The 23,529-nt window shown below is 44.0% G+C and overlaps 1 non-coding gene across 1 annotated transcript; it reads left to right on the forward strand.

The window, feature by feature from the left end:
* The first annotated feature begins 12,668 nt into the window (after positions 1–12,668).
* On the forward strand, positions 12,669–12,744 carry TRNAS-AGA (transfer RNA serine (anticodon AGA)). Its single transcript has one exon. It is a non-coding gene; the product is annotated as a tRNA-Ser (tRNA).
* Positions 12,745–23,529: the final 10,785 nt, after the last annotated feature.

Raw genomic sequence — 23,529 nt, forward strand, 5'->3', positions numbered from 1 at the left:
GGTCATGTCTATGATCCTACACTCAAGCCAGCGACCCCCATGCTCAAGCCGGTGACCTCGGATTTCGAACCTGGGCCCTCTGCATCCCAGTCCAATGCCACTGCCTGGTCAGGCTAGAAGAATATTTTTAATTTAACACATGGTCACATACAAAACTAAGATGAGGATGTTTATAGACCTGAAGCTGTAGGAACTATCTGAGAGACCAAAAGCCAACAGACCAAATAGAACAGGGAAATGACAGACCAGGACATGCAGTGCCAACTGTGACTAATAAAAAAGTAATGCCAAGTGTTTTCCACATTTAGAAGTGGTACAGTCCAGGGGCTCAGAGTGAACTAAGACAGGAATTTGAGTACCTGGAGGTACCCAAAGGGCTAGGGGACATTGAATCCTGGATGACTATCATTGAGATGCCCCACTAAACAGTACATCTGGTCCATTCTCACTCTCCTAGAAGCAGAGCAGTGTTCAAGCCCCAAAGCGGCTTCTCTCCTTTTTCCGGAAGAAATGTGTAAGCAGAGGCAGCAGGCAGTCTAATGGGGAATATCAGCTGTAAAAATGTACTTACAATAAAGAGTCAACAACGTTTGGAGAATTCCAGCACCTCAGGAGAAGGGTAATAAACCCCACAACAGAAAACATAGTTGAAGAAATAGAAGTTAACAGTACGATCAGAAAAGAAACTTAAACTAAGTTTAACGAATGTCCTCTAAGATATGAGAGAGTGGATTGTATCCTTGAAACAGATGGTTGTAAACAGGAACAAGAAAGGGACTAATTATATACCTTGGACATCAATACAGTCGATCACTTTTTAAAAACCTCAGTAGAAGTGCCGAATAGCAGAATGAACACACTGTAAGGTGATCCATTTTTATTAAAGGATAAAAAAAAATAGAATTTAGGGCTGGCTTTCTTAATGGAGGCTAACTTGCTATAGAACAGGGGTCCCCAAACTACAGCCCGCAGGCCCCATGCGGCCCCCTGAGGCCATTTATCCGGCCCCCACCGCACTTCCGGAAGGGGCACCTCTTTCATTGGTGGTCAGTGAGAGGAGCATAGTTCCCATTGAAATACTGGTCAGTTTGTTGATTTAAATTTACTTGTTCTTTATTTTAAATATTGTATTTGTTCCTGTTTTGTTTTTTTACTTTAAAATAAGATATATGCAGTGTGCATAGGGATTTGTTCATAGTTTTTTTTATAGTCCGGCCCTCCAACGGTCTGAGGGACAGTGAACTGGCCCCTGTGTAAAAAGTTTGGGGACCCCTGCTATAGAAGTTCTAGGTTTTGAGTTTATATTCCACATGCAAGAGAAAACTTTGTATCCCAGAAGTCCCAGCAAAAGTCTCAAATTAACAGCTTATTGGATCACCTGTGAGTCAGTCCCTATGGTTAAAAGAATAGCACACTCTAATTGCTTCAGGTTTAGGTTTCTTGAATCAATCACTTCAGTGAGGAAAGATAGGGATTACCTGGATTGGCCCATCCCTAAAATTGAGGGGTTGGGTCAATCCCACCTAAACAACATAGTTGTTACCTACTGTAGAAGAGGTTTAAAAAATAATTAATGTTGGAGAAACAATCACAGGTTATTTTTAACTTTTTATTATGTATTGTTCTGGGTGTACAGCTTAGTGGTAAGATACTCATACCCTCGCTTAGTGTTCCCCTCAGTATTTTCAGTACAACCCTCCATAGTTATCACAACGTTACTGACTCTATAGCTTATGTTTTAGTTCATTCCCCATGACTGTTTTGTAACTGCCAATTTGTACTTCTTAGTCCCTCTACCCCCTTCTCCCACAGCCCCTCTGCCCTCTCTGTGTATCTGTGAGTCTATTTTGTCAGTTTAGATTGATCTTTATTTAGACTCCATATATCTGTGAAATCATATGGTATTTGTCTTTCTCTTACTGGCTTATTTAACTGAGCATAATACCCTCTAGGTCCATCTATGCTGTTGCAAATGATAATATTTTATTATTTTTTTAATGGCTGAGTAATATTCCATTGTGTAAATATACCACAGCTTTTTAATCTGTGCAGCTATTAATGGGAACTTGAGTTGCTTCCATAGATTGGCTATTGTAAGTAACACAGCAATGAGCACAAGGGTGCATATAGTCTTTCAAATTAATGTTTGAGGTTTCTTTGGATAAATCCCCAGAAGTGGAATTACTGGGTCATAAGGCAGAGACATTTTTAATTATTTGAGAAAACTCCACACTGTTTTCCATAGCGGCCGCACTAATATGCATTTACACGAACAGTACACGAGGGTCCCCTTTGCTCCATATCCTCGCTAGCATTTCCCATTTGTGAATTTATTGATGATATCCATTCTGACAGATGTGAGGTAATATCTCATTGTGGTTTCAGTTTGCATATATCTCTGACAATTAGCGACATTGAGCATCTTTTCATATGTTTATCTGCCTTATGTATGTCCTCTTTGGAGAAGTGTCTATTCAGGTCCTTTGCCTATTTTTTAACTGGATCGTTTGTTTTTCTGGTGTTGAGTTTTATAAGTTCCTTGTAAATTTTAGATATCAACCACTCATCAGCTATTTCACTGGCAAAAATCAATGCTCTCCTGTTTACTAGGTTGTCTCATTTATTTGATGGGTTCCTTTGCTGTGCAGAAACTTTTTAGTTTGATGTAGTCCCATTTGTTTATTTTTTCTTTTGTTTCCCTTGCCCAAGGAGTTATATCAGAAAAAAAATACTGCTAAGAGAAATGCCAGAAATTTTACTAGCTATGTTTTTTCATATGATTTTTATGGTTTTGGGTTTTACATTTAAGCCTTTAATACATTTTGAATTTATTCCTGTATAGGTGTGAGTAGCCTCAATCACAGGTCCTTATCAGTGTTTTCTTGGAGCAAGAAAGTGGGGAAAATTTGCAAAAGGAACCCATTTTACAAAAGTACTCTCTGAAACCAGTGAAATTCTGCTGATACTCTAAGGAGGAGAAAGTAGCTCAGATGAAGAATTTTCTTATAAAAGTCTATAAAGAAAGGGGTCAGTACAAATTAGTTCTTAAAAGCTGGATTCTGGGTGAGTTTTACATTTTTAAAAATTATATTTTGCTCATTTGCAATTTCTATTTTTTCTATAGTAAATTTGAATGGTTTCTAAATGATTTTAAAGGTCACTTCTAAGGGGAGAGTGGGCGATTTATTGAGAAGTACTTGGAAAGCCAGCCCAGAAGACATCACCAGCATATGGATTTTCTCACATCAACATTACTGGAAGGAAATTGGATTTTTAAAATAATAATACTGGATTCATTCTTAGCTTTAGAAGAGAATTCATCACAGGATGAATGTTTCTTCTACATTTAATATATGTTGTAATTAATAAAAATGTGCCTACATATTTTTAGTAACATTTCTATTGCATATACCCTATGCAAATTTCACAGGACACCTTGTCATAAAAGCTAAAGGCTTTATTTGCACTTGGCTGAATGTATCTCCACCAGACTGTACTCACCACCAGTGACCACTGATCATTTAAAAGAGCTTTCAATAGCCTTTTCAGAAAGATGGAGGCTTTATATTCTCTGCTAAGCCCCTGTTTGTTCCTTCAAGAAAATTATTTTTTAAATGAGCATTACTCACTTGAAAGGAGTCCTCCCTTCCTATCAACCTTCTTTACAAAACCTAACAATAGATGGATGAGCCCAGCAGCAGGTGTCACACTATTTCCCCTCTGTCTTCCTTCCCAGCCCTGCTAGGCGCTTAATATTCTAACTCAGACCTTAACAATGAAGTGAATGAAGTTTATAATCATCAAGTGATAGAGGAGGAAATTGCAGCTTTGAAAGGTTAAACACTTTGCTAAGGCCTCTTGACTCCGAGAGTCAAACCTAATTGTTCCTCATTCCAGAACCCATACTCTCTCTGCCTCACTAACGCCACCTTACTGACAGATAATGAGAGTGTCCGTTCATTCACTCATTCATTCACCTAATGTACAATAGTTGAGCATCTACGATGTGCCCGGCACCCTGTGGGCAGTGTAAAGGAACACATCCCTTGGCCCTCATGGGTGAGGGTAACTGAGTGGGATGACAGAGGCAATAGACAAATCAGCAGACAAATACATATATTATTACAAGTGGCGATAAGCGCAGAGAGGAGAAAGAACAGGGTGTGGTGTACAGAGATGTAGGGAGCTTACCTGATCAAGTCTAACCCTGCACAGGTACGAGATACCAAGAAGATAATCTTTTCCTAATAGCGGCCCATACTCAGAGGTAGATGAGCAGTAAGTCTCCTACCAGGTGCTGATTTACAATAAAAACCATTTCTGCTATACATCCTGAGAAAGAAAACTGTCTATGAACTGAACTTTATGGTCTGATGTGATTAGTGGCCCCTTTGGAGAGGTAATTACCATTCCTAATCAATCAAATAAGCTACTTTCTGATAGAGTCCAATGAACTCAAGAGTACTTTCTGGCCCTGGCTGGTTGGCTCAGTGGTAGAGCATCAGCCCAGCATGTGGATGTGCCAGGTTTGATTCCCAGCCAGGGCACACAGGAGAAGCACTCATTTGCTCCTCCATCCTTCTCCCTCTCCTTTCTCTTAATCTCTCTTTTCCCCTCTTGTAGCCAAGGCTCCATTAGAGCAAAGTTGGCTCAGGAGCTGAGGATGGCTCCATGGTCTCTGCCTCAGGCGCTAGAATGGCTCCAGTTGCAATGGAGCAGCACCCCAAATGGGCAGAGCACTGCCCCCTGGTGGGCGTGCCGGGTGGATCCCAGTTGAGCACATGCAGGAGTCTGTCTCTCTGCCTCCCCGCTTCTCACTTCAGAAAATTACAATAAAAAAAGCTTCTGGAAATTTTATTGTACTAGATCTTCCATTTGTCTTTCAGCTCCACTCCACACCTTCCCCCGCCCTCCTGACCTAGAAGCTGGCCTTCATGAACTGCAGTCCTGGGCTCCCTAGCCCTCCAGTTTGGGGTGGGTTTGGGCCAGTGAGAAGCACCAGTAGGAGACTGGAGGGTGAAGGGCAGCAGAGAGTGAGTTTGGATATAAACACACCCCGATTCTCTCTCTGCAGAGATGCCATGGCTCAGCTCTGCCCCTCCACTGAGAGCACCTTCCATGTAGCTCCCTTCTTCTGGTCTAGTAGCAGTTTCCTTTTCTTGCCCGTTCAGTCCTAAGAGTAGTAATAGCTCCCATGCTGAGGACCACACTGCACCCCCCACTACCTCTTATTAATATCCCCAAACTCCACACCGATTTCTACAGTCTCGCTTCCACTGTTTCCACACTACCTTTTGAGTGAGTCATTTCTTTCTTTCACAATGTTGACTAACACATCCACCAGTACGCTCAGCCTTGGGAATTGTCTAGCAACCTATGACCTGTCTCCCAGGGTGTCTAATGATCTTTAACTAAACATTCTTTTAAAAATAAAATTTCTTTTTTTTTTAAAGTATAGTCTAATAGTGATTACCTAAACATTTTTTCCTGCAAAATATGTACCAAGTACGAAGTATTTGCTAGTGTGTTCAAGCAGCAAGTTTGAAAAATACCTTTAATATATGTTCGCCTTTAACATACCTGAGAAGTTACTTTAACAGTATAAACATTAAAAGAGTCATGCATCCTCTTCCACAACCTCGATGAAACCTCAGCTCTCTGTCCTTTTGGGTATTAGGATAGCATCTTTCCTGAAAAGTTCACTCAAAGCCCATGTGGTAATATTCTAGCAGCAGATTTAGCTGCCAAGTCAAAGCAGGGTCACAAAATTTCTCCAATCAGCACCTGAGCACAAGGCAAGTCCAGAATCAAAATCCCAGAGAGAAGGTCTTGGCCTGCTAGATCCTTGTACTCTGTTTATATGAAGGGGGAAGAGCCCAAGCAACATATCTAGCAAGGCCACACATTGGGAGACCACTCATCTCATCAGTGACCAAATCCTATTTACCAGCCAGTATGTTGAGCAAAGCCTCTAGTGTGGATCAGAAGTAAGGAATGCTGGGGTCCCTCTACTAACAGCTGTCTCTGGAGCGTGGACTTTGCTGAGAACGTTCAAATGCTAACAAACCATCCCTTTGGTGTGTAATTTTTTATTAGAGGACTTCAAATACTAACTAACTGCCTCTAAAGTGTAGATAAAAGCCAACTAATACAGATTTCACAATGTCTACATGAAAGTGTTTTTAGAGTAAATTACAAACAATTAAACAAATAAATAGCATTGGGCAGAACAGTGCCATCCATGGGGCTGCCTCTGGTTACTTACTCATCAGTACAAAACAATCATCTTGTCACACTGCACCTATAAGACAAAACTGCATACAAAACATTCATACAAAACCACCATGAACAGCCATAAAACGCCACTGTCGACCATATTATAGTTGTAAATTCCCAATAATCCACTGTCTTACATAAACTACATTTTCTAAGAAAGTGCTCAGAGTTTATTAAATAACCCTATTGCCACCTCAGTGGCATGCTATTCCTTCTAAATTTACCAGTTCTTTTTGTCCCAATAATTTATTAAATAGCTTGCAAATCAAAGTGAAATGCAAAATCAGTGTGAAACGCTCAGGTTCCATGGTGACACTTGCTCCTCACTGGCACCGCCGGCTTCAGAGCTTCCGCCTGTGGAGGAGAAATCACTCTGGCATCCTAACTCACTCAGGGGGAAGCGGGTGGGATCCAGCCTATCAATCTTAGTTCATTCATTATTAAGCAGCTAATTCAAGCATAACTCTCAGGCTGACCTGGGAAGACAGAAAAGGAAAATTTAAGGTGACTGCAGGAAGGCTGTCACCATCTGGCTGAAGAATATTGGCAATTACCCAGTTTTTTAAAGCTGGGAAGAATCTATTTTTAGGAGGCTTATTGGTGGCTAATTGCTTGAGGATGTTAGAACACAATACCTCAAACATTCAGCCAGCTCCTGTTGCTTTCCTTCTGTAACATGGGCCCAGCCCATCACAGCAGGTGCCCATGGACTGTCCATAGTACTCTACGGTGAAGGAATTTCATTGTTTTGTTTGAAAAAGCAGGGTAATTAAATGCTGTTAAGATGAAAAGCACAGACTGTTTACTAAAATGATGTGTATTATAAGGCTCGTGTGTAATGTAGTCATGTGAAAGATAGTTGAAAGAATGAGCTATTAAAATCTCTGTCTTGTAATAAATATAAAAATAACACTTCATGACAGACATTCCACCTGCGAGTTAGAAATCCATTAACTGACTAGAAAGAAATCAGTGGCTCTGGCCAGTGGCTCAGTGGACAGAGTGTCAGCCTGGCATATGGACATCCTGGGTTTGATCCCCAGTCGGGGCACACAGGAGAAGTGACCATCTGCTTCTCTCCCCCTCTCTCCCCCCTCTCTCTCTTCCCCTCCTGCATTCAATGGCTCAGTTGGTTTGAGCATGGCCGTGAAGATAGCTCAGACAGAGTGTGACAGCCTCAGGCACTAAACATAGCTCAGTACTGAGCATTGACCTCAGATGGGGTTGCTGAGTGGATACTGGTTGGGGCGCATGCGAGAGTCTGTCTCTCTATCTCCTGTTCTTTCATCAAAAAATAAGGAAGGAAGGAAGGAAGGAAGGAAGGAAGGAAGGAAGGAAGGAAGGAAGGAAGGAAGGAAGGAAGGGAGGGAGGGAGGGAGGGAGGGAGGGAGGGAGGGAGGGAGGGAGAGAGGGAGAGAGAGAAAGAAAGAAAGAAAGAGAGAAAGAAAGAAAGAAACAAAGAAACAAAGAAACAAAGAAAAAAACAAAGAAACAAAGAAAGAAACAAAGAAAGAAAGAAAGAAAGGGAGAGAAAGATGGAAAGAAATCATAGAAAGTCCTTAAAGAGAAGAAGAGATACCTAAGATGATCTGTCTGAATAGATAGGAAGAAAAGGAGAAAAATATGACAAGGAGGTGCTGGGACGAAGCTGGAGCAGACTACTAAGTGGACATCACAACGCTGACAGAGTTGGACATGAACTTGATAAGAATCCCTAGAAAGGTGTTCAGGGAGATCTTAAGTCTGGCTGAATACAACTGCAGTGGTTTGCTTGTTTTTTGTTTTTCTTTTTTGTTTGTTTTTTAGTGACTGCAATTTTTCTGATACTGTTCCCATCAAGAGTAGGGTCTCTGCCTCCTTTCCTGAGTGTGAGTGGGACTACGACTGCTTCCACCAATACAGTCACCATGTGACTTCTGAGGCTGGGTTGGAAATGGCCATATAGCTTCCACCTGGCTTTGTTGGGATGTCTGCTCTGGGGGAAGCCCACTGTCATAAGAATTAAGAAGTCTAAACACTACTCTTGAGATTTCCCTGCTTAAGCCACGTGGGAGGTCATGTGTAGACACTCTTTTCTGCCAATAAAATAAAATGTTGTCTTTACATCCCAACTCTATATGGTTTGAGAAAATGATGTAGTGGTCAGCCGTACTTCTGGTAAAATAAAATGAGAACGTTGATTCCAGAGGTATGGGTGACTCACTTTACTTTTATCTGACAGCTGGAAGAGTGCTGTCTTTTCTAGCTCTGGAAAGAAAAGAAGACTCCACAGTGACGAGGACAGTTTGGCATCCTTAGAGGCCAACCACGTGATGAGCCACCCTGGATATCTAGCCCAGTCAAACCTTTGGACAACTGCAGCCCCAGTAGATATCTGACCATAATGATACGAGAAACACCGAATGGGAACCACCCAGCCGATCCCATCTGCCCCTGGGATAATCTGTCTTATAGTAATGGTGACCAGAACAGGGATTGATTCAGCGATTTACAGGAGATCTGGCTGCAAATTTTATAAACTAGAATATTCTGTGAATTGCATTAGGCAAACTTCAGTAAGACAAATAACTGAGCTTGCTGTCTGGTTCTTGCAAACTGTCCTCATCACTGTGGAGTCTTCTTTTCTTTCCAGAGCTAGAAAAGACAGCACTTTTCCAGCTGTCAGATAAAAGTAAAGGGAGTCACCCATACCTCTGGAATCAACGTTCTCATTTTATTTTACCAGAAGTACGGCTGACCACTACATCATTTTCTCAAACCATATAGAGTTGGGATGTAAAGACAACATTTTTATTTTAAAAGTATTTTATTTTTAAGCCCAAGCCGAATTGAATCCTTCTTAGTTGCTCCTGAACTTAACCTCTTTCTCCAATAACACTTTTAATCTTAAAAGTTTTACTAACTCTGAATCAGGTTCTGTTGCGACTCATGTGGTGTGTGGATCGCAGCTGAAGACTTTCTGGAAGGGTAAGTTACTACAAGTGAAACACACCAGATAATTTTGAAAAATAAGTTGCAGCAGTTATAAAACATCCACGGCACAGTCTGCAGACAGCCCTACCATGAACTGCACTGGGGATTAACAGTGCACACTAGAAAACAGTATTCCCTTGAGTAGGTTAGGACAAAGGTCTTATACTCATAAAAAGAACGTCTGACAATTGTCCTAACAGGTGGACAGGTGCCAGAGACTTGAGAGAGATTGGAAGGAAACCTGAAATCCAGGTCAACTCTTGTTCAGCATCTAGACAAGATCTCTGTCTATCTGTCTGTCTATCTCTCTCATTCACACACATACAAAGAGAGAGAGAGAGAGAGAGAAGTATCTCAGAGCTATAAAATCAGACTAATATTACTTACTGCAGTTTTTCATGGCGAACCTCTCCTGCTCTGATTTACCCCCAGAAAGCATTAAAAGAACTCAACATAAATCAGGCTGACCAAATCTTTGGTCTCCTCAGCGCAGAAACTTGGCAAAACTACCACAGAGAAGAATGATTTTCATTGCCCTCCTGTTTTTCCCGTTTCCACTCTACACCCCCTGAGTGCACTGCCCCAGAACCCACCTACTGAACTGTCCTCTCACTGACCATATAAGGGTCACTTGTGGATGAAGGGTCTTTTTTAAAGGACAGTTTCCATAGTGGAATTTTTCCAACTCCCTTTCTCCAACCATCAAAAGTTGTCCCTCCAGGTTTTCATTCCCTGCGTGCTAGAAGTCCCTCTGCTGAGTCTCCAATGCCTTAGGGGAAAAAACCCACACTCCATACCTCCGTATTTAAGAATACCCACAATTTAAGCTCCGATCTGCCTTTATAACTATGTTTCTCACTCTTTCTTGCTCCAGACAAAGGCAGATGTTCACTGTTTCTTCTTCTTCTGTTGTTTTTGGTCACCATGTACTTTCCCACAACCATAACTTTGTCTGTGCCTTGCCCCTAATCCAGAATGCCCTCTACCCACTCCAAACATATCCAAGTCCACCTGTCTTTTATGGCTCAGATCAAATCAGATCTCCACAAAGCATTCTTCTCTGACCCCTAACACGAGTGGTTGTGTCCTGCTCTGAATTCTGTATCAGTCATTTGGCCCTTAGGCCGAGCTGTGTTGTAATGCTATTCACTTGTTTATATTTTCTTTCTCAGTGTGGGTAGTGGCAATATTATGCATCTCTGGTGTCTCTGGTGCACCATGCTCCACACCCCGTCTATAGTAGAAAATGATAATGCTGTAGTCTAGAGGACAATCTACATCAAGAACTCCTGGGCCCTGGTCGGTTGGCTCAGCGGTAGAGCGTCGGCCTGGCGTGCGGGGACCCGGGTTCGATTCCCGGCCAGGGCACACAGGAGAAGCGCCCATTTGCTTCTCCATCCCCACCCCCTCCTTCCTCTCTGTCTCTCTCTTCCCCTCCCACAGCCAAGGCTCCATTGGAGCAAAGATGGCCCGGGCGCTGGGGATGGCTCCCTGGCCTCTGCCCCAGGCTCTAGAGTGGCTCTGGTCGCAGCAGAGCGACGCCCCGGAGGGGCAGAGCATCGCCCCCTGGTGGGCAGAGCGTCGCCCCTGGTGAGCGTGCCGGGTGGATCCCGGTCGGGCGCATGAGGGAGTCTGTCGGACTGTCTCTCCCCATTTCCAGCTTCAGAAAAATACAAAAAACAAACAAACAAACAAAAAAACTGCTGACTTGGTACTTTCCCACAGAGGTAATGCATTTCGTTGTTGCTTTCAACAATGCAGTAACTCTTAGAAATAAGTGTAAGAATATATATAGCTTTGGCTCCTCAGCAGCCAAATGAAAAATATTTTGAGGCAGCTCAAATGAAAAATATTTTGAGGCAGCTCAACTGACCCTTTGGACTAAAGTAGGTCTTCTTGAACTCTTACGGTCCTATATGTTCTTGTAATTATGGCAGAAACCTATGCACTTTCTCAAATTGCCTGGACCACCTTTGTCTTCTCTCTGGTGTGGTGTCTTGCCTGTACTAAGTCACCCCTCCAGTTATGGACTTAAAAAAATCTTAATGCAGAGCATGAGATCTGGCCAGCCTGAGTGGCAGTGTGGGGCCGGCTGGTCCACCTGGAAGGGAGGGAGAGTTAGTTTCCTGGGGGGGGGGGTGAAACTTGACCAATGAGAAACAGGAAATGGGAGGAAGCAAGACAGATACATTCTCCCTCCTCTTTTTCACCTGTGAGCTACTCCAGCTTCTCCTTGCACATGTCCCGGGAGAAGTCCTGCATGCTGAATACACACCCGCCACACAGCCTGCTGTGTGCCTTGCTCCGGTGTAGCTCGTTGGGATGTGTTTGGCTAGGGTGGAAATACATTGTTCACATAACGTCCTCTCTTCCTCGCATCACTCATCTTCTTCCTTTACTCTTCCTGCTGTGGGTTTGAGGAAGGATAGTCAACCCTGGACAGAATGATGAGACTTTCAAACATTGATCAGGATGTTAGGCAATGGAGCTCCTTTACCTGGAGCATTCAGGGAAGGCTGTATTTAAGCAAAATTTACTGTCATCATACCAACATGGCTTAAAGCTCAGTCACTTCAAGCTAAACAGTCCATGTCTTAAGAACTGTTTTCTAATGACTAGCAAAAAAAAAATGTGGTGGTCAATTTCTCTTCTTTGAATTTAGGATCGCTTGCATTTTTGAGGAAAATAAAAGAGGTGAGGGAGAGAAAGAAAGAAAAGAAATGTGAGAACCAAGAAAGGGAGGAAGGAAGGAAGGAAGGAAGGAAGTGATTTTATCCCACTACTAAACAAACTTCTTCCGTGGCCAAAGAGAGAGGCTGCATGGGTGAAAAACAAGGCCAAAGGCCAGGTCTTCCCTGCAGGTAGACAGCCCTGGAAAGAATTGCTAATACCCATGAGGAGAGCCTTTGAACTCTCCTATGTTTAGAAGAGCGGGTTGTATTATTAATTTCACAGACCTTGTGTGTGTTTCAGACTCTCCAACAGCCTCAACCACTGTGACCCCTCAAATCCCCTCAGGTTCTCTCATGTGATTATGGACCCCCAAGTGAGCCCTCAGGAAATCCTTGGAGAACCACCCAGACTTTCCCATGCACTCTGCCCTCTTTCCCCTACCCGAGCTCTCAAAACAAAACGAGCTGCTCTCTTTAGAATTTGCTCTGGTAAGAACTGAAGTGAAGAAAACTTTTAATTTCTAGAATCCGGAGACTGCTGCAACGTCACTTTACACAGGCATTCTAGAAGTTAATGTCACGTGTCTTTATACCCCGAATTAGTACAAAGGGGGGTACATTTCTAACTGGGTTGTTTGTGGAGTAGAAATGTTTGTTTACCTACTTGACTTTTGGTTAAACAATAATTTGTTTACAATTTAAATACAGTTGTCTCTTTCAGTAGGTGCCTTAAAGAATGAAGGTTAGGCCCTGGCCAGTTGGCTCAGTGGTAGAGTGTCGGCCCAGAATGTGGAAGTCCTGGGTTCAATTCCCAGCCAGGGCACACAGGAGAAGTGCCCATCTGCTTCTCCACCCCTCCCCCTCTCCTTCCTCTCTGTCTCTCTCTTCCCCTCCCACAGCCAAGGCTTTATTGGAGCAAAGCTGGCCCCAGGCGCTGAGGATGGCTCCATGGCCTCCGCCTCAGTCACTAGAATGGCTCTGGATGCAACAGAGCAACACCCCAGATGGGCAGAGCATCGCCCCCTGGTGGGCATGCTTGATGGATCACGGTCAGGCACATGCAGGAGTCTGTCTGACTGCTTCCCCAATTCTAAATTTGGAAAAATGCAAAAAAAAAAAAAAAAAAAAGAATGGAGGTTAAGGGGAGTAAAGGAAGGATGGATAAGAACTATTTGAGACCAGCTGAGGATTGTATTAAGGGAGGAAACTTCAATTGGACATGAAGCTTCTATAAAGTCAGTGCTATCAGCTTCCATAGGATGGGATAAGCAGGACCAGGACTAGGATAAGCTAATCGAGCATCGAGAGTGCAAAACATAAGGGGGTCCTCACTCTCAGGTGCTGAGCCTGCACTGGTAACACACGGAGCATGAGGCCTCCTTACTCATTGCACCCCAGCACCCACTCCCTGTATCTCATTACTAGCTCTGGTTTTGGGGGTTGAGTTCTGTTAGGGCTACAAGAACGTAGGTAGATCCAAGCACAGGTACTCTTAGTCTTGACAGATGAGCATGGAAAATGGGATTTGTGAGAAGTTAACATATTTACTACTTTAAAAAAAATAGACCTCATTCTCTGGCTGAGAAGACCAAGTGTTCTTGGCTTAGAAGAGAAAGAGCCACTTTCCTGAGACAAGACAGATGGTTATAAAAACCCAGTCTGTCATTTTGACCCCTACCCTGCTCATTCATGCTCTTCTCTCTCTCCCACACCCTGCCCATCACCAAACTAAAAAATATGCATACATAAGTCAAAAATGAAGTAGGGCAGGAAAGTATGTCTGAACTGTTCAATGAGAGAGAGCAGGATTTTCCATAAGAAGTAAAGATTCCAATCAAGGATAAGGGTTCTTGACCCAAACAAAAAGCACCATGGGAGGCGGGGAAGGCCTCTGACCACTAAGTCACCTCCCTGAGGTAGAGTTCACACCCTCCTTGGAATTTCACCCACAAGTTCTTGAGCTTTAAGACACTGTGCTCTCTTCTTTACCTCTTAGTATAAGGATGTGTATTTCTCTTGATAGATTTTAAGCTCTTCAAGTGTAGAAATCACCTCACCTTTGCCCACATTCCATTATAACCCAGCAGAGTCCTTGACACATAGTAGGTGCTGTTTTAAAAGATTGGAAGGTTCTTTATAATAATGGGACACCACACAATGACACTGGAATAGATAAAAGGCAAAATTCTTACCCATGGTTGGGTAGCTCAGTTGGTTAGAACATTGTCTCAATATGCCAAGGTTGTGTGTTCAATCCCTGGTCAGGGCACATACAAGAATCAACCAATAACTGCATAAATAGATGGAACAGCAAATTCTCTCTCTCAAAAAAATAATCAATAAATAAAAACATTTTTTAAAACGTAGAACTCTTTGTTACAGGCTATCCACACAGGGGCTTGCACCTGAGCACAGGGGACAGGGTGACAGCAAGGGGAAGCCATAGAGCATAGCTCAGCCCGGTTCCTCAGGCTCCCTGTGGATGGGTTAAGGCTTCAGGGCAGAGGGGCTGTCCTTATTTGTCTAGTACATGGCTGTGGGATTAATAGGGCCTGTGTACACCGCCCTGGAGTCTGAGCCACACATGGGAAGTGGCTGGCAGGTGGACTTAATCTGCTCCTCAGAAAGGGGAACTTATCAGCCTTAATATTGAGTGAAGACAGCATTTAAAAAAAATAAAATCTATTTACAAGTGCTTAGTAAATATCTGCTGAATTATTGTATTGATTTATAAAACTTGAAATTTATCTGTGCTTACTCAGTCACAGTTAGAAAGCTTAAAGTGCATGTGCCCCTGAAAGAGGGAATACTGCCTCAAACCACGCTATTCTAGAAAAGAAGAGGCTCAGCCAAGAGCCTGGCACAAGAACAGGCTTTGAGGATGTCACCAGTACACAAACAAAGATTTCTTTGCTATTTTCCCAGAACCAACCATGACCTAAAGAAAGGCAATTTAAGGGAAACTGAAATTTCCCTTAAATTTAAGGGAGTGATAATTAGGTCCACCAAGCAAATTCTGTTGTGGACTCTGGAAAACTGAGCAAGATAGACCAAGAAGCAAAAATTGTCCAACCTAAAATGATACAGAATCTCTTTTTATTATTCACTGCCTTTGTTTAACTTGCTAAAATACCCCACCAGGCATTAACTGACACCTTTGCCTTAACTTTCTTTCCTCCTGGGCAGAAATCATTTGCATTACCATTGGACAAGAAATGACTGGTTTTCCACACACTAACATCTACCCTTCAGAGTTGTAAAAATCACTGAATCAACCATAAATAGAAAATCAAAAAAGGATAAATATCTTGAAAAAAACCAGATCATCCTGATGCAGGAGGGACCCGTCGAGCAGCACCCAGCACTGCCTGAAAGGACGTCCGGTCAGCCCTTTGCAGAACTCCAAGTGTTCAATAATTTTTTTTATAACAAACCACATCTTTCAAAACATAATAGAGAACCCAGAAGTAAACCTATCCCTATATAAATTAATATTTGACAAAGAAGGCAAGAACACACAATGGGGTAAAGACAGTCTATTCAATAAATGAATGCTGTTAGGAAAATTTGGACAGATACAAACATACCAAAAAATAAAAGTAGACCACTTTCTTACACCATATACAAGAATAAACTCAAGGAAGATTAAAGACTTAAATATAGGATCTAGAACTATAAACTCCTAGAAGAAAAAATAGGCAGTAAAACTCTCTGACATTGCTCTTAGTAATATTTTTTTCTGATATATCTCCTTGGGCAAGGGAAACAAGAAAAAAAAATAAACAAATGGGACTACATCAAAATAAAAAGTCTTGGCCCAGCTAAGGAAACCATTAATAAAATGAAAAGACAAACTAGTAAATGGAAGAAGCTATTAGCCAATGATACATCTGATAAGGGGTTAGTATCCAAAATTTATAAATAACTCAAACAACTCAACACCAAAAAATCAAACAATCTAATTAAAAAATGGACAGAAGACCTGAATAAATATTTATCCAAAGAAGACATACAGATGGCCAATAGACATATGAAAAGATGCTCAACATCACTAATCATCAGGGAAATGCAAATTAAAACCACAATGGGATATCACCTCACACCTGCCAGATGACTGTCATCAATAAATCCATAAACCAATGTTGGCAAAGATGTGGAGAAAAGGGAACCCTCCTGCACTGTGGGTGGGACTGCAAATGGGTGCAGCCACTATGGAAAAGAGTATAGATGTTCATCAAAAAATTAAAAATAAAACTACCCTTCTCTCCCTGGCTGCTTGAAGATTGGCCACCATCATGGATGACAGAGGAACTATCCAGATGTGGAAGTTCATAAACAAAAGACTACTTCAGTGGTAACAAATGGTTATAGACATCCTTCACCCAAGGAAGACAATAGTACCTAAGATAGAAATTTGGGAAAAACTAGCCAAAATGTACAGGACCACACCAGAAGTCTTTTTTTTTTTTTTAATTTGGATTCAGAACCCATTCTGGTGGTGGCAAGACGACTGGCTTTAGCATGATGTATGTATGAGTCTTTGGATTATTCAAAGAAAAATGAACCCAAACATAGACCTGCAAGACATGGCCTATTTGAGAAGAAAAGGATCTCAAAACAAGACAAAACAAAAGAAGAAACAAACAATATAAAACCAGTGAAAGGGACGCAAGAACAGAATGAAGGAAGTCAGGGAGACTGAAGGTCAGGGTTGGTGCTGGCAAAAAACAAACTGGAGATTAGACATCAAAAGGGGTAAAGATTCTTTAGTGACTTTATCTGTGGTGATTGGGCAGATTTTTCATGAGAAGATTAATAAAATAATAACTTTAAAGAAAATAGAACTACCTTATGACCCAGCAATTCCACTTCTGCGTATTTATCCAAAGAAATCTCAAACACTAATTCAAAAAGATACATGTGCCCCTGTGTTCACTACATTACTTACAATAGCCAAGATACAGAAGCAACCTAAGTGCCCATCAATAGACAAGTGGGTAAAGAGATGTGATACATATGTGCAATGGAATATTACTTGATCGTAAAAAATGAAATCTTACCATTTGTAACAACATGGATGGATTTAGAAGGGCATTACGCCAAATGAAATAAGTCAGGCAGAGAAAGACAAATGCCAGAAGATTTCGCTTAGATGTGGAGTCTAAAGATCAGTATAGATGAACAAAATAGAAATGGCCTCATAGATCCAGAGAACATTTTGATGATTTCCAAATGGGAGGGGAGTGCGAGGGCCGGGTGGACAGGTGAGGGGACCGAGGAGTACACATTGGTAGTGACAAAGTAGTCACGGGGATGTCATGTGCAGCATAGGAGATAGAGTCAATAACACAGAGGTGGGCAACAGTAGGCTTTACAGTAGTTCGTATGGAAAATAGTATAATAATTAATAAAGAATAATACAAGAATGAACTGTGTTTCACGTACTCACAATTGGAGCCACCTTTTTCCCACCTTTGTATTGTGTAACTACGTATGTTGCCAGTTAGGTACCAGACTTATTGGGGGGGTCACTTAAAAAAGTATATGAATGTCTAACCACCATGCTGTATACCTGAAACTATTATAAAATAATATTGCATGTCAACTGAAATTAAATAATAAAAATTAAAAAATTTTTAATGTCCAAATAAAAAAAATTGTTTTTAAAGTGCTGTTCGGAAAACAGGAGTTTAAACAGGCAGTTGTTGTTCACAGCAGCATATTCACAACAGCCAGAAGGGGGAAACCCATGTGTCCATCAATAGATGAATGGATGAACAAATTGTGGTCTAGCCATACAATGGAATATTAGCCATGGAAAAGAAGGAAATTCTGACCCATGCCACCACATGGATGAAACTTGAAGTCGTGATAACTGAAATAAGCTAGGCACAAGAGGACTGCATGTGCTCGGGTTCACTTAAACGAGGTAGCCGGAATAGTCAAATTGATAGGCACAGAAAGTGGAATAGTGACTACCAGAGGCTAGGGGGAGGGAAGAACGTGGGCGATGTTTGAGGAGTACAGAGTTTGTCTGAGAGGATGAAAACATTCTGGAGGTGGAGAGTGGCGGTGGTTGCACAATACTGTGACCGTACCTAATGCCACTAAATTGTATGCTTGAAAATGGATAAAATGGTAAATTTTGTGTTATGCATATTTTACAAGAATAAAAAGAAAAGGAAAGAAGGAAGAAAAGAGAGAAGAAAGGAAGGAAGGAAGGAAGGAAGGAAGGAAGGAAGGAAGGAAGGAAGGAAGGAAGGAAAAGAAAGGAAGGAAGGAAGGAAGGAAGGAAGGAAGGAAGGAAGGAAGGAAGGAAGGAAGGAAGGAAGGAAGGAAGGAGGGAAGGAAGGAAGGAAGGAAGGAAGGAAGAGGGGGGGGAAGTACTGTCGAACAATTGGACCCCCCTTTAGTTTGGGGGGGTTTGTAATTTTGTCTGCTACTATGTATCAGGCTCTGTACTAAATACTGGCATTTAACTTTCACAACACTGTAGAGATTTATCCCATTTATCTGATACATGAGAATACAGAGATTCAGTGAGGTAAAATCAGTTCCCATAAATCACAAGAGTCCAATCAAAACCTGTGGTCTTAACCACTCCTCATTGTGCCTCTTCTTCTAGCCAATCAAATCTTTAACTTCTCAATAAAGCAAATTTCAGAATGACCTGTGATATCTCCAAACTCTTTTATTTTGTGTTTTCAAAGAGGGGGAAATGAAAATAGCTCTCTCCCATAGATCTGCAGTTAAGGCCTGACAGCTTACAGACTGGAGTCCCGGTGAGTTCCTGCTCCCTTTTCCTAAGCCCCGGGCTCAGCCTATGGCAGGGGTGAGAACCCAGATGATCTGTGTAGCGCAGAAGAGAGAATGGACCCTGAAGTGGAGGACATCCAGAAAAGCAATCAGATGTGCCGAATGTGCCTGGTTCGAAGGCACAGAACCAGACACAGAAGCAAAAGCTTGGTGGGGCTCAAAGAAACAGAATTCTGAATCAAGGAGAGGATAAAATAAGCTGCTGAATTTAAAAACAAAAACAAAAACAAAAATAAAACCTCTTTTCTATTGGGTTTTGGAATAAATTTTCTACATTTACACATCCTATCATTTTCATTTTGCTAGGTTCTACCATATTGTAGCACTAGATTGAAAATTCCCTTTAAGACCAGGAAAGCCCTAGGGCTCCCACACAAAGCTGTGGCTAGAGACCTCTGGACCCACAGCAGCCTGCAAGCTGTCCTTAAACCAGGTCAGGCCCTGGGGGTAGAAAAGAAAGCATTGCATTGAGCAGGAGATGAAAAGAGTTATTCCCTCTCCTTCCCGGTCAGAGCGCCCAGCCGGCCTCAGGGATCAGGAACCTAATCCTGGGAGACTCTGTGCACTGCGGGCAGCAGGGTGGGATTGTCCATGGGAGTAGGAAGCCCTGAGTCACCAAACTGATTCCTCTTTTATCCGACTTTGTGGGCGGCAGTGTGGAAAACTGCTCATTTCTCAGCTCCTCTGAGCGAGAGTAACACGAGTTAGTGGCTAAGGAGTGGGGGTGGCCGTTGTGTTCACTTGTAATTAGAACTGAATAAACCTCAGTCTAAACCAGAACCAGCCTCTGCTGGGCGGCTGCCCACGGGCTGCTCCCCGCCAAGCTGTCAGGAAGGGGAGGGCTGCCTTGGGGCTCTCCACACCTGCCCTCTGGCCTGTGCCCCTCCAGCCCCATGCCGGTCAAGCTCAAAAAGTCGTTGGAGGCCTGGCTCTATGTGAGTGACAGGACACGGTGAAAGGTGTTCAGGGAAGATTCGGCCAACAGGCAGGTGGAGAGTGAGCTGTGATGGGAAAGGATGCTGTTGGCCAGGCCCCCTGACACCATGACTCAGGGGCCGGAAGATGAGGGCCTGGGTCAGGGTGACAAAGGAAGGGGCAAGAGGAAAGCACCTGAACTCGGTGGCCCCTGGAATGTGCCGGGGGGAGGGGGCAGTGTTCAAGGAGGACACCAGGGTTCTGAGTTTGTTGGTGACACCTGGGTCACAGGAGCATCTCCGTGGACAGGTGACAGGAAGGCAGGAGGAGAGGCAGATTTAGAGGAGTCTGCAGAGGTGGCCTCTGGGGAGTGGCTTCTTCAGAATTAGTTCTCAAAAGAGAAAAACATCAGAGCCAAGACTAAACACTGGGAATGCACAGAGTGTGGTGGGAAGGAGGGAGGGGTTGCCAAGTACCGGACAGGAGAAAGAAAGGAGAAAGAAAGGGGAAGTTGTTCCGGGAAGAGCCATAAAGGGATGTTGGTGCCTTTGGAAGGTAGTTTGGCTTCTATCATCGCGGGCCTCCATTTTTGTGACTGGAAGATTCTAGAAAAAATGTTTCAAAGGCTGAAGTTTGGTTTCACCCTTCAGACTACCCTGAACTCACCCCTGCGGAGGCATGGTCTCTGCATACAAAGGCCCCCGGGTATGGGGGGTTCCGAGCACGCATGGGGTCTCCAGAGAGGAAGCTGTGTCCGTGCTGTCTCCTTCTGACTCAGAAGTTAGCTGGCCCCGGGGCGAGAAAATCCTCAGCAGAACTGGTAAGCCGCTGGTTTGACTTTAGTGATCCCACCTCACTCGTATCATTTTCCCCACCTCCCAGGAGGACTTGTGTATGGCCCCTGTCATTCCCCACAGAGGCACAAGCATAAAACTACGCCTTACAGAGTGACCCAGGATGGGAGGCCTGAGACCCCGTCCCAAGTGCAGCCCTGAGCTGGGTGACCCGCGTGAACAGCGCTGGCACCCTGGGCACACACTGGGCAGGACCCCAGCCGCTGGTTATTATTGCCACCTGCAAGTGGCCTCCCTGCCGATGTTCTGCGCCAGAGCCTCCAGGGGGCTGCAGAACCGGGTGGTGACAGCAGCCAACCCCCATAGTCTTTCTTCTGGGGACTCCTGGCAGCCTTGGTGTGCTTCCTGTACAGCAAGCCGGCATCAGACGAGGAGGTGCCTCACCTCTCGCCAGCTGAGGCAGGAATCCGCCCACCCTGACGGCCCTCCCTGGTGAATTCTCAGACTCCCCAGATGTCTTTAACATACATGCCTTCAACTACTGCTTTGGTTCCCTGGGCAGTACCCAGGGCCCATCTGTAAACATCACCCTACACTCTTCTCCACTCCCCAGCCCCCAACAGCCTCCGGCATCTCCCTGGGAGGCAATGATGCCGATTTGCATTATCAACACTGAAGATTGGTCCATTTCCTCTCTTTCAAAACGGATATTTTACTTTTAATTTAATGCATTGACTGTTAAGCCATTTTCCTTTGTTTGGAAAGCTTGTTGCCTTTAGTTTTAGTCTCAGCAGTGACTATAGACACAATGTCTAGAGAGTGGTTTTGTTTCCCCAGAGACTGTCATTTTAACCAAACTGCATTTGCAAAGTGAAGGATAGTATTTCTTCACCTGGGAAAGGACCCGTGGAATCATAGTCCAGTCCCGGCAGTGGCACTGGGGTTGGGGCCTAAGAGCATTTCCAATTCCGCTTTCTCCTAGAGGACAAGTGGGCACTTGGTATAATGCCGAGGAGAAACCTGCCTGCTTGAGTCTCATCGGCGACACCTTCAGCACTAACACAGCATTCAAGCTGATTTTCTTTTGTTTTTGTTTCTTTTTCTTAGATTTTATTTATTCATTTTTAGAGAGAGAGGAGAGAGAAGGGGGGGGGGAGGAGCAGGAAGCATCAATTCCCTTAGGTGCCTTGACCAGGCAAGCCCAGAGTTTCGGAACCAGCGACCTCAGCATTCCAGGTTGATGCTTTATCCACTGCGCCACCACAGGTCAGGCCTCAAGCTGATTTTCAAGGCAAATCGGGTATAGAAACTGAAGATACAATACTTTGAAAATCTAGGCCGGTTGGCACACCTGTCCCAGCCCGAGTTCCCCAGAAGCGAGCCTGAGGCAAAGGCTCATGTGTTACTTGTTAAAGAGTACAACCCCAGGGAAGTACGAGCGTAGAGGAGGAGGGCTGAGGCAGGAGAGGAGGGAACACGGTGTCAGGGCCACTGATGGCTCAATCTCAAACGCTAGACTTCTGAGGGACACCGCAAACTGGAAGCCAAGCCAGTCTGTCCCTGGAGGAAAGGAGGATGTATCCGCAGGTGCCATCTCTCTCTGGTCAGAAGTTCACCCCACGGGGCGTGAACCCCACACTTTCGGGTCATGCCTCAGCACCTCAGCGGATCTCACAGCAGAGTCGTGGCTCCCTACCAAGAGGGATGCCCTGGGCAGGAGTTAGGACTGCAGTAAAGCCAAGGTCAAGGGGCTATGGACTTGTGCCCTCCTGAGAGCACCTGGAGTCCTCGAGAATATATCTGCTGGAGCAGTCAAGAGGCCAAAGGTCCTGAAGACTGGTGACATCCAGAAGGTCGGAAATGATTCACGAAATGTATCTAACACAACGTACCACAAGGTGGCTTTCTAAAACTTTCTTCCTACCTGCGTTTTGTGACCATCTCATTACAAGGTCCCCTCAAGCCTTCAGGCTGGCCTATCATTTGATTTGAATCATCATCAACTGGGTGATTTTTTTAAAAAGGAATATAACTGGTGCACAAGGGGGACCCCACACCGGAGCGGAGACACGAAGTGGGGCTGCTTTCCCCACGCCTGCTCCCCAGCAGGCTCACTGGAATATCCTTCCCGCTGGGGCAGTGAGCTGCCTTAATGGTATTTCAGTTCAAGTCCAGAGCTCTTCAGCTACATTCAGTTATCAAAATCATCTCGTTTTAGTCCCTAAAATTCAGTCCTGTTTCTTTCAAACTTTCCATTTCAAGTTCAATTCAAAGCTCCCCGTCCCCCACCACCACAAAGCCCAAGCTAGATTGGAGTATGATGGCAACATGGTCCGCACCTCCTGACACCCTCCTCCACTCCAGTGCTCTTCCCTCTGGTCTTGGGGCGAGAAGAGACGGCAAGAAAATGTCGCTGTCTCCATAAAGGCTAGTGGATGTATGACCCTTCCCATGGTTTGCTCTAGTTAGTTTTCTGGCTGTTTTCTATGGTCTGTACATTGATGGGTGATGGTCACAACAGGTGTCATTGATGTAAGACAGTTTCCCAAGCTGTCTGGGGTATCTCAAGAAGAGTGATTTCATATCCAGGAGGACCCTCAAGTGGAAGTCTAAGCTGTACTTGTGGGAGGTTCATTGCTCCTCGCTGGGATGGTCCCCAGTCAGCCTATCCCTGCCTCGTCGATTCAAGAACGCAATCTATTTTCTGTACCTCTAGGCATGGAAAATTGAAAGGGATGGTGCTGGTTCCTGCCTCGTCTGCTTGTCTCTCATCATCGTCTCTCCCAGGGCTCTTTCTCCAGTCCCGACCAGCAGATGAGCTACCAGCCTTCCCTTGAAGACACTCTCCAGATGTACGAATGACTGTCTCCAGGTCCTGCTCCTTCTGCTTGTCTTAGAGCTTACTCCCCATTGCCATGAGGGGTGAGAGAAAGGTGAGATATCATAGCTTCTCTTCATATCTTCCTGCTGAAAAGACCATGTCTCTCAGTTCAAGTCCTATATTGGAAGATGGTGGGGGGGGGGTCCAGGATGGGATTGGAGGAACATCGGGAGGTTTGGTTGGTGGCGGTATGGGACCTGTT

Source organism: Saccopteryx leptura, chromosome 6 (genome assembly GCF_036850995.1).
Source record: "Saccopteryx leptura isolate mSacLep1 chromosome 6, mSacLep1_pri_phased_curated, whole genome shotgun sequence".
Classification (NCBI taxonomy): domain Eukaryota; kingdom Metazoa; phylum Chordata; class Mammalia; order Chiroptera; family Emballonuridae; genus Saccopteryx; species Saccopteryx leptura.